This window comes from Seriola lalandi, unplaced genomic scaffold (assembly GCF_002814215.2).
Source record: "Seriola lalandi dorsalis isolate HSWRI2012SDOR001 ecotype SW California unplaced genomic scaffold, Sedor1 jcf7180002054470, whole genome shotgun sequence".
NCBI classification, from domain to species: domain Eukaryota; kingdom Metazoa; phylum Chordata; class Actinopteri; order Carangiformes; family Carangidae; genus Seriola; species Seriola lalandi.
In genome coordinates, this window is record NW_019525023.1 from 3,456,241 (window position 1) to 3,467,625 (window position 11,385).

An 11,385-nucleotide genomic window follows, 5' to 3' on the forward strand; every position below is an offset into this window, starting at 1 on the left:
ATGCCGAGCTAAAGTTAGATTTAGCTGTCAATATGAGCCGTGCTAAAAGTAAACATGCGAGCAGCGAGCACAGCTTTGCTCTGGAAGGATCCTCAGCCAGCTGCTCTGCTGTAGACCGGCAAATCACAAATGAAATACAGCTCATCAACATGCAGTGTGTACTCAGAAAGACAGTCAGACAGACCTTTTCAAAAACACTGATGCAATCATTGTGATTGACTGTCTGCTGGTGTGCTGCTCAGAAATGCTATCTTCCTCTGTACGGTCGGTGAAAGGGCCTTTGGCTGAGCTGTCAGCTTCGTGGTGGTTGTGGTGTGTGTAGCGTATGTGTGTAATGTCATGGGGTGGGGGGTGGGGGGGTAGCAGGTGACTGTCTGTCCCTCTGCACCCCCGAGGTGCTTGTTTAGTCAGCTGAGAGCCTGGATTCAAATGGATGTGATGGCTCGTGAGGGCCATCTGTGCACAACCCTTTTAAGCTGAATAACAACACAAAGCCCATGTAGGGAAAATGCAGAATGTGCCTGAAGTCACGATACGGGGGTTAAGCAGATCATTTAAAATAATGGGCTGGTACAGAGATTCATGTTAGGATAAAAAAGGAAACAAAACAGCCACAGTGAAACGATGCAGTAAAAATGTTTTAGCTGACCATCTGAATGCGGAAACTATCTTTGCTTTGCTGGTGTGTGTCTGTGAAGGGCCGGACGAGGGGACGGGCTGGTGGGCTGATGAATGGCTCGGTTTCTGGGGTGTGTCAGCAAATCTGCGGTGATGTATTATGGGATGCTCATTTCCTCCTGTCCCTGTCTGTTCTTCACTCGCTCCTCCGTAGGGCCTCAGTCACGGACAATTATCATCAGTTCAAGCTGGGACACAGCGCTCAGTGTCTGCATGCAAAGAAATCAGCTGCCTCCACACCACAACCGCACAATTAAACTTTCACCATCACGTTGCCAAACAACAGAGCACCACAAAAAAAATAAAGAAATAAAGAAATGTCTGAGACAACTTTTATGTGCCGCATGGATCCAGGATTCCACAGAGATCCTCATTGTGTTTTACATCACCTTTCATCTCCTTGAAGGCATACAGTTGTCAGAAGATAAGAACAACACTTAGATATTCTGTCACTTTTGTTTTTATCTGGGAATACGTTGTGTGTGCATCCCCCCCCCCACACACACACACACACACACACACACACATAAGCACATGCACACTAATACTCATCCACAAACCCTGCTGTAGTTTCTTTGTATGTTACATAACTGTGAGTGGGAGCTATTTCTCCTCTGAGTGCTAATGTTGTTGTCAATCAAGGCTTTATAGTGGCAGCCACTGCACAATCTCTACAGAGGCAGAATAAAGCTTTTATCGCCTTTGTTCACTCTCCCTTGCCAGTCAAAGTCTTCCATTCTCCAGTTTCTACCTCCACCACCTTGTTCCTCCCTCTCTTTGTGTCTGCGTTTTTTTTTCTTTCTTTCTTTCTTTCTTTTTTTTTGGGAAATAATTTTCTTGAGAAGTGTTTACGTTGTCCTCCAGCCATGGAACATTTGAGTTGGAGTTATGGAGCGAGAGGAGGTCAGGTCAGCAGAGAGAACAAGCAGGGACTGTGTTTGACAGGTGTGTGCTATTATTGGAGCCGGTGACTTTGAGTGTATTACACAACCGTGTTGCTCGGACAGGTTTATTTAGACCATTAGCAGAGCTTTCGGAGTATCTGATAACTCAGGCAGAGCATGTCACAACAGGTGTCAGGGGGATAATGGTACAGTAAATAAGAGAAGGGGTTTTTTTATAGCTCAAGGTTGATCGCAAATTTGGAGCGCTCGGAGAAAGCAATTTAATTCTGCGGTACTGGCACAAAGCAGTCCAGTTGGTTGGATCCAACAAAAGCACGCTTGTATTTAGCCATCATCAAATAAAGTATGCTAATGACAGGTTGTGCTTGATATACTGTATACATGTCTGCTGCTCTGTAATGATATAATCACAGAGCAGAGGCAGCAGCCGCTCCCCTCCCTTGTCCTCCTCTTTGGCTGGAATGTGCAGGGGTAGAAAAATGATCCAGTGTCATCCGGAGTGATGGAAGCTTCTCTGTTGAGCCAGAGGGATATGTTCAGAGGAGGGAAGGGAGGAGGGGGGTGGTGGGGGGGGGAGCGGATATTTCTGGTTGAGTGTGAGTTTGAGTAAGTCCGGGCACCAAGCCAAGCATGCCGATGGAGGGGAAGGGAGGGGCGGGAGGGGTTCGGAGAGAGAAAGGAGAGAGATAGAAACCCTTTTGGGCTGGCACACTGTCAGCCTCACTAGCACACAGCTGCTTCTGGAAAATTCTGCACCCTGCCCTACTAAACCACCAGGCATGACATGAATAACAAGAATGGCCTAGCCGTCAACAGCGGATACTTTTTCTTTTGACGTGGGCCCAACAGACTGGTACAAATGCCCTGGTCTTGCACATAGTGGAAAAGTCAACAATGAAGGGGACACCGGGGCACAATGTGGAAATGAAATCCCGGGTTTAGAAGGCTTTGTCTGGACAAGGACGCGGTTGACACAGACCCTGAGGGCTTTGGAAAAGGCTGTGTAACAAAATGCCAACTGATGTGTTTTGATGGGGTTACTTGCTCACCAGCCAGTCACTAATTGGAGAGTAAGAACCCACTAAATTTCTTTCAGTCAGCATGGTGCTTTTGCAAATTTCCTTTCCGAGCAGCATGTGTCATTTATGTCCTTGTGCGAAGACAGCACTTGAGAAGGCACATACTAGCTGGTATGAGTTGCCATGTTTCTAACATGGTCAGTCAACACCTGCCCCAGGTCTAAGTACAGCCTTACCGGCAGTGTGTGAGTGTTGCTCTGCAGATGAGATAATGCTAGCCCTTATCCGTCCATGAGGTTGTTAGCCATGCACAGCCCTCCCTGGTGTTGACATTTCCCTGCCCAACCTGTCTGAACACATAGGGCCATTGAAGCTCCTCTCAGGCTGTCTGTATCCATGGCTGATAAAGAGGTGAGTCACCCGCTCATCTATCCCGCTCTCCTCCTCCTCTGCCTGGCAATACTCTTAGTCTTAACCCCCATCATCCTCGTTCACAAGGCCTTATGTGTACATCCAGCACATGGTGGATTGTATAAATAGCAGCGACCGCATGGCTCGCCGCTGACACCTGACATTTTCATGCCCCAGCAAGCCGCTGATACATTTGGCGCTTGGCACGCATTCTTCTCCCGGGTTTATCCATCTGTTGATGTAGAGCCCAACCCCCCAGCCACTACTATGTTCTCGTAACATAACACGAGGCTCGCCTTTCCCTCTATTCATCTTAACATGCGAGCATTGCATGGCACAGACTTCGCCCCTCCCTCCTCCATGTTTTTCTCTGCCTCTTACTCGCTCTCCTTCCCCGTCGTGCTGTCTTTCTTTCCCTCTCTCTGCCTAACACCCCCCCCGACAAACACACACACACACACACACACACACACACACACACACACACCACACAATCCACCCAAGTCATTAGTCTTCAGATTGGCGTTCAGCTGGTCTCAGAAACCCACCAAGATGGAGAACAAGAAAATGAAATGGGAATTGCGTGAAGCTGGAGTGATAGTGCTGGCAAAAGACAGAATGTGAGATTGTGTGCAGGCAGGGTGCTTCCTGGCTGCCTGCCAACTTCCAGCAGCAGCACTGCAGCATGTCAATATGCCCGTTGCCAGGGAAACAGGGAGAGCACACACAGTAACAGCCCATAGAAAACCTTATCGTTACACTTTGTTCCCTTTTCTTTTGCATCTAAAATGCTCAATAAAATTGTATTCCTCTCCTGTCCAGCGGACAGTGTCATCAGGAGGGCATGATTCAGATGGAGTTCATGTTAAACCCCCCGTCCCCCTGTACAGAGACCTGAGCCAACCAGTAGGAGTCGCTAGTAGTACAACGACATAGAAATGATCCCTCACCGGGTTCCCACCATCACAGCCACTTGTGTTCACAGAACACAAAATCAAACCCTAAGTGTTGTTACGGACAAATTGATTTTTGGTCTTTACAGTAACAGCCTGAAAGGTTCCACAGTCACAGGTTCTGTATTTTCAGCCATGTAGGAGTTAGTTCCGGGGGAAAAAGGAGCCTCCAAAAGCAAATGTTATTCTTAGAGGTCATGCACACCATTACCATACATACATTGTTTAAAAAAGAAAATTCATTAATGTCTTTGACAGAATAAATACACGTAATTTCCTTATTTAAACACAAGTCTCTTCATAATAAAAACATGTCCTTCATAGGCTTTGCAGGGTGTGAATATCTGTGTCCTCACTGCACATGTTATCAGGTTGGTGACTGTACCCTGCAGCAAACATCCTGGCTGTGAGTTATTACTGGCAGGTCTATACTCCTCCATCAGGCATTGTGAAAGAATGACCTCAGATACATCAGGCAGCGCAGTGGCACTGTTGCAAAGTCACTACTTGCAACATAAGTCATGTGTTTTAGTCTGTTGAGCCACAGAGCAACACAGCAACCTAATAAGTCTGTCTGAAGCTATGACCTTGATCAAAGATGCCTGCACTATGTCTTTGCAGATACAATCATTATTTGTATTTTTCATTTAATAAATAGAAAGTTAAAAAATATACAGTATATGTCACTGTTTCATTTGTGCTGTGATATAATCATTCCTTAAACGCCTATATTGGACTCCATTGAAAGCAAATACTTTGAAACACAAGGTGTCCAAAGTGACACGAGCAAGAAATTGCAAGCCTTTTATCTCTCTACATGCTCTCAGCTCTATGTGTATTGTGGCTCTTTACCGATAGGCCATGATTTTCAAATAAATGAATGAATACAAAATGAATGTTATGTGTCTCATGGGTATACATTGTAAAAATGTAAATATGTTTGAACATAGCATTTCACAATTTAATAACCCGATAGTAACCTAATACACACATATTACAGTGTCTTTTTTCGTTCGGGTGAGTATTTCTGTGTAGCAGAAGGACAGCTAAAGGACAACTGTCAGCCACACCTAGCCTGGCACTCTTATCCAAGTCTGGCTCCGTCTGTGTTCGTATCACTGGAGGGGAAAGGGGGTGTGCCAACTATAGCACCTTAGTACTTTTCAGAACTCTATCTGTGCCTGTGAGTGGCCTAACAGCTGCTGCTGCAGTGTCTGAGCTTGCTCGGGATGCAGATGAAAGTGCTGATGTGTCCTGTTATTTTGGGTTGTGTGGTGCCCTGGGGGCCAAGGAATTTTTGGAGGAGACTGGGCAAGATTGTTGGGGGGGGTGGGGCCGTGCCCAGAGGGGATCTTAACCGAGAGTTTCTCCCAGAATGCAATGTGACCCTCATTGCCACATGGCACTGTGGGAATCCTGAGGGGGTGTGGAATTGCTGACAGTACCAAGCTGAGCGATGGGCACAGACATGAGCACAAAGATTGGACGTGCTCTCTGTGATGATTGGCGGTATTTCTGGCTGTCTTTTGTACTTGATGGGAAGGGCTGCTGATGGCCTGTCATACTTGGAGGATAAGTTTTACCCATTATTTGATCCTAGCTACACTTTATCTTGAGTTTCAAAACTCATTCTTGACACTGAAGACAAAAGTAATTCACCTCAAAGTGAATTTAGTAATCCATTACCACATAATCTTCATCAGCAGATGGAGTTTGAACACTGAATACGAACATGGAGGAGCAATAGAATCTTGTATAACAAGGCTATCAATATCACTGCAATTTTATACTAGCCCTGCAATTGAATTAGCGTGATTGTTATTGTGATTACCATATTCAAGATTCAGAGATATGAAAATAGCAATATATAAGTACCAGAATATGCAAAACAACAACATAAAATATACTGTATGCACAACCTACATACTGGTAACAATAATAGATAATATGAAACTCAATTAGAAGTAAAACTTAATGGGCCAACAGGCTGGGGCTAGCTGTTTAGCAAGCTATCTTCAGTAGAAGTAATGAAGTGATAGGAATAGGAACAAAAGAGGATGGTTGCTTTCCACAACTGGAGACAGCTCTAGGTGAGTAAAGGAATGAAGTTTGATGAAGCTGACATCATAGGCTGTGTAGCAATAGCAAAACTTACAAATAGCTACTTTAAAGTTAAAGCATTGTTTACAAAATGATTCACTGAACTATACAGTGTATTTCCTCAGGCAAGTTACAGTGGGCGGTCTGTAATTGTGCCACTTTTATATCATTAGTTGGTTCCTCAACTTGCTCCCTTAAATAAAAAGAGAAATTTAAGAAATTCCTCATCTTATGTGACATTTCTCAGTGACTGATGATATACAAATATCTGAGGAACAAAGAAATGCTTTTCACAGGCTATTGTGGCGGCAGTACTGTTACTGTGACAGTCTGTCTTATTGACTTGTAATGCTGGTATTACAGGAATTTTAACTCATTCTGCTCGATCTAACTTACTCTACATCTGTTAGAAGCAGCTGCTACATGCCTGAAATGTTAATGTCAAATATCATACCACCATTAACACTCTCTGCTGGCTGCAAATGTTATCATAGATCTTTGCACAGACATTACGCTCCCCACTTCCATTCACCTCACACGTGGGAGTAATCTTGCAACCCGTTTGGCTTGGCATATGAGAGAAAGATGCCATGTCATTTACTTAATTACACATCCCCCGTGGCTCACACCTTGAAAACTACTTGATTTATTTGGTTGCCACTTACTGGAAATTGTCCAGGATTCCCAGTGTCTTCTCGTTCTGTACTTCATCAGGAAAGCCTCATCCATGTACAATATGACACTATATTAATTAAGAGGGATACTCACAGATTGCTCCATAAATCATTTTCCCCACACATTTTCATGCTTGGTCTAACTTGGCAATTTGCATCTTGTTCCCCTCATAACAGTGAAAAGGCAGTAGACGTGTGAAGGCAACAGCTTCATTGTCATGTTATCCTCAAAGGAGTTTGACCATAACCTTCGAAGGATGGATAACTGTGCTGACTCACTGATGTTGTTTTCCCCGACATCTGGGATATTAAAGAGGCAGTTATTGAAAATGAAAGTCATGATGCAAATTTCTACCTCTAACTAAATCCCAAAGAGTCACTTTAAGTTCTTTCCACAGCAGACCTGTATAGGACATATTGATCAGTTTATTTATTTGATTTGTGCACGAATAAAATACATTAATTAATCTTGTGAATAGAGACGCCTTTACCCATATAGTCTGTGTTTGTGTGTGTGTGTGTGTGTGTGTGAGTGTGTGTGTGTCTGTGTGTTTGTGTGTTTGTGCTTGTGTGTGTGCGTGTGCATTAAGCGCATTAAGCGCATTAAGCATTGTGATTTCAGCACTGGGACATAAAGCCTAATTTTCTCCTTCAATCAGATGACAAAGCTTTGGTTACAATATTGCTTATTATATTGTGTCAATGTCGGTTCAGTTCAGTGGAGATCTGAATCACGTGACTGTATGTAGACAAAGGCCCGAATCAGACCACTTTGTTATTTTAGCCGTTCATGTGATCAGCACTCCAACACCAAAGAGCCACTCTCGGTCTCACCCCCCACCTCCAGTCCTCTGCAGACCGGCACAGAGAGAGTCTGTTACCAGAGAAACAAAGGTCAGTGTACTGTGTCGTCACATTTTCAACTCACAGGACGAGTCTTGAAAGAGAAAAAAAAGGCTGCAAACAAACATCCTTTGTCTTTGGCAAAATAAGACAGCGTTTGTTGTTGCGCTCCAGGCTGTGATGTCATTGTCATGGTTCATCCTCTCTGTGACCTCTGGGCCGATGATTCTCAAATAGCTTTATCACAACCCACAAATGCAAACATGCATGCATTCATCTAATATCACAAAAATAGATCAGTGAGTTCACTGTTCTCTGAATCTGGTCTTTTTTCCCCAGTGGGAAGCTGTGCTACATAGACTCTCTGCTTGCTGGAGCTGCACAAAACTCTATGATCTGTGCGGTATTGTCTGGAGTACCCTCATTATCTGAGGCAGAGGAGAAGCCGAGAGACATAAAACTGATTATATTGCAAGAAAGTACTTTGACATTTTACAGTTAACTCTTTAAATCACAGTGTGCCTGTAGACTGCAACAGCTCTTTCACACAGGAAACTGTGAACTCCTAATGCAGCCGACCTTTTATGATGTAAGAGATGTAATCCTCATGATAGATGCATCAGGCTTTGGCCTTGGGCTGCTCTGAATGTTCTACTCCCTTAAGGCCTAGCAGGCTAAACGGGCCAAAGCAGGCCCCATCAATACACAACCCAGCAACACTCTGGATCACCCCGACCGCTGCAATTAATCTTGGCCTTGTAATAAGTTGACAGGCCTTTATCTGAACGACAAACAAAACAGGCACTTTACCGCCTGACGACGATGGTGGGGGCCAGATGTTAATTTGGCTGTAGTTCTGCAGTTATTATCCTAATAAGTGAGGTTGCACATTGCCTTTACCTGAGATTAAAAATTCAAATGCAGTGTGATCAAAGTGGGATTACTCTGCTAAACTTGGTGCAACAAGAGAAGGGGTGGAATGAATGTTGGAAAAAATATGTATATTCACCTTCTTCTTTAAGGCTTGTTAATGTAATTCATTCAGGAAAGGATGTTTTTTGTTGACCTTATTATCATGCTAGTCAGTTTTAATTTACAGCAAACACTTAGGGTGAAAACGACCTGAAAGAGGTTTGTAACATCACAATCACAGAATAAAACTGACTTCCTTTTTCTGAAAGGCATAATCACACATTTTGGAAAATATGCTTATTTGCTTTCTTGCCCAGTGTTAGATGAAAAGATTGTTACACGTCTGACGTCTGTATGTTAAATATGAATACAGTCAGAAGACAGTTAGCTTAATTTAGCACAATGACTAAAAGCAAAGGAAAACAGCTAGCCTGGCTCTGTCTAAAGCTAGAAAAAGCCTATCAGCACCACTAAAGTTCACATATTAACTCACTAATTTACTTGTTTGTTTAATCTTTACAAAAAACAAAGTATAAAATAACAACTTGCAGTTTCACTGTGGGTTGTATGTATTTCTTGGGTGGGAGCAGTGACTTTCTGGACAGAGCCATGCTAGCTGTTTCTCCCTGCTTTCATTCTTTATGCTAAACTAAGCTAACCGTCTGATATAGGTTACAGTAAGAGCAGCATCAATCTCTTCATCTAACTCGTGGCAAGAAAGCGACAAAAGTGTATTTTCGAAAATGTCAAACTATTCTTTTAAGTCTTTGAATTTGAATACTTGATAACTCAGTGGCTAGTTAGCTAGCAAGCTTAGCTCCCTGAACAAGTTTTAAGGAAACAAGTGGAAATACTGTGGTTTTGTAAAAATGTCTACCTGACACAGTCAAATGCTGCTGACCAGCAGCGGTGGCCAAGGAGCTAGACTTTTATGGATGACAGAGGCAGCTGTATCTGACACATCCTAAACTATATCTTCACTACCTTTATCATATCTGGCAAAGTCGAGTCACGTCAGCTGAAGGATTGCATGACTTTGAAAAGTCACATTTATTGAAGTAGGCTGTGCCATTTAAAGTAACCCTTCCAGTTTTATGTAAATCAGATTTTTAAATTAGCTCCCACAATGAGCTGCCATCAGACTGGAGAACAGCCCATGACCTGCTTTGAATACAGTACAATTCAATGCAATGGGGCTTAATTGTGCATTGTTTCCTGGATTCATACTATGCTTTGAACTCATTAAAATGTGATTCGCTGTAATGGGTGCCACGTCTAGCGCATAATCAGCTGAGTACACTATGATTCAAGAGATTGCATAACCTCTGTATTTCATGAGACGTCTTAGGTATTGCCTCATTCTTGTGTGTTTACAGAGGGAGTGTATGAGGAATGCAGCCGTGAGTCAGCACAGAGGAATGGCAGTGAAAGTCAGGATGAGACAGAGGTTGAATTATACAAGAGGATGTTTGAAAGAAAGAGTTAACGTCATAGGTCCAGTATGTTCTAATAAATTCCCAATGGATGCCTTAGGGCTGTTATGTAGCTTTGCTCTCTGTCATGAAGAAAGCTGTGTTGATTTGCTAAAATTGACCATGTGTGCAGTTCATAAATTGTGTGCAGGTAAGAAATAATAGCTCTCATATTAACAGGCATTGAGAGAGATTGATAAAATCCCCGCAAGCAGTCGGATGGCCTTTATTATGTACCCATAAATGGGTTGGCCCCTTGTAATGCTAATCTTGAGCTATGCAGCATTAATTTGATCTGTCTTGAATGAGGCAGATCAAAATCAAAACTGGAGAACAAAAAAGAGCAGCAGTGGTCATCAGGATAAAGTCCAGTTGTGTTATTACTGAGGGGCTGAAACCATGAGCGACACATTTAGCTGACATGGACATCTTATTTTCTGCATTATTATTTCCTTCAAACGCAATGTACTGTTGGATCTCTCCAACTGGGGATTGAGAATTATGTAATCCTGTCATATTACTGCAAGCCAGATCTATTTTTGACAAAACAATCCAAACTCACGGTTCACTAATCTGCGCTGGAGCTTTCTACTGTATCACATGGACTTCATCAGTTTGCTCAGTTGTCATGGAGATGGACCAGCTCAGTAGCTTCTAATAATGATGTCAAGTAAAGATCAGACTACAGTCAATAACAGTTACTGAGCTCGCATGCCAAAACATCTATCTTCAACAATTGAATGAAAACTATTTCATATGGTTGAAAGCTATGGACTAAGCTGGTAAGTAGACCTTTAGTTGTTATTGTTTTCTCAAATTTGCACGGTCAAGAAGCGTGGAGGTTTAGCCTGCTAATTATGAGTAAATGTAATTAATTATGACCGCTTTCTATTCACATTTCAAGTATTTTGTACATGTATCTTTGTTTTCTTTTTGATATTATGTAAGATATATTTATTGCTTTTTCTTTATTTTTGACTATTTTGCAGTATACTCCTACACTTATGAATCTGTGGCACTTGTGGGGCTAATGCAACATTATGGGTTTGCTCTCTTATTAAAATGCATGATCATGTTCACTTGAAACAAGGGGATTCAGCAGCTGTATAATCATAACACACTATATATGCATAAATATTTGTTTTTGAATCTTTAATCGATTTTGTGTGTACTGGTAATACTGTTTTGTTGAAATTGTTGTTATGGTGTTTAAATGTCAGTAAAAGTGACTACAGCACAGTACAAATTGGACAAAATGAAAAGAACTTGTCCTTATGAGACTGAAAAGGCTAGTGCAGCCACATCAAGTACAAAGACAGAAAACTTACCTTCATCTTGCTGCCCTCAACACGACAAAATAGTGTTATGTCAGCGCTCAGAGAAATAGCAGTAAATTGGGAAGCAGAGAGGTACAAAGG